Source organism: Geospiza fortis, unplaced genomic scaffold (genome assembly GCF_000277835.1).
Source record: "Geospiza fortis unplaced genomic scaffold, GeoFor_1.0 scaffold213, whole genome shotgun sequence".
NCBI classification, from domain to species: Eukaryota; Metazoa; Chordata; class Aves; order Passeriformes; family Thraupidae; genus Geospiza; species Geospiza fortis.
In genome coordinates, this window is record NW_005054399.1 from 1,869,334 (window position 1) to 1,870,173 (window position 840).

Here is an 840-nt window from a genome sequence, read left to right on the forward strand (position 1 = left end):
AAGCGCACAACCCCTGGGGGGGGGAGGGAGCCGAGTGTCCCGGGGCTGGCAGCGCGGGTTTCGGGTCCACCCGGCTGCCCCCAGCCCCGCTCCGGGGCTCCCGCTATTCCCACGCCGAGCCCCGCGCCCCGGCAGTGCAGCCCGGGGTGGGCCGTGCTGCTCCCTGCACACCTCGAGGGCACGCTCACACACACGTGCGCACGCTCACGTGCTTCCAGAGCATTCCACGGCCCGCCTGGGCGCCACCAGCCCGTGCTGCCAGCCCGTGCCACCCCCCAGGACCAGCAGAACTGGTTCCTGTCCCATCCCCTTCCCTCCCGGGGTGCTGGAGCACACCTGGAGCAGCTGCTGGGCACAGGGGACCCTTTCCACAGCCCACACACCCCTCTGTGCTGTGGGGCACCACCCACACCCCCAAACCCGGCACACCCCACAACGCCCCACACCAAGGACATCCCTTGGGCACTCCCGCTCTCCACGGCACCTTCGGGGCTCTGCTTGGCATCCCTGCATCCCCCCGAGCATCTCTGCATCCTCCCTGAGCATCCCTGCATCCTCCGGAGCATCTCTGCATCCCCCCGAGTATCCCTGCATCCCCCCGAGCATCTCTGCATCCTCCCGAGCATCCCTGCATCCTCCCCGTGCATCCCTGCATCCTCCTGAGCATGTCTGCATCCCCCCGAGCATGTCTGCATCCTCCCGAGCATCCCTGCATTCCCCCGAGCATCCCTGCATCCTCCCCGGCCTTCTCTGCATCCTCTGCATGCGGCACCGGGGCCCTACATCCCCCCAAGCATCCCCGCATCCTCCCGGTACCGGTCCCCGCCGCGCCCCCTTTAA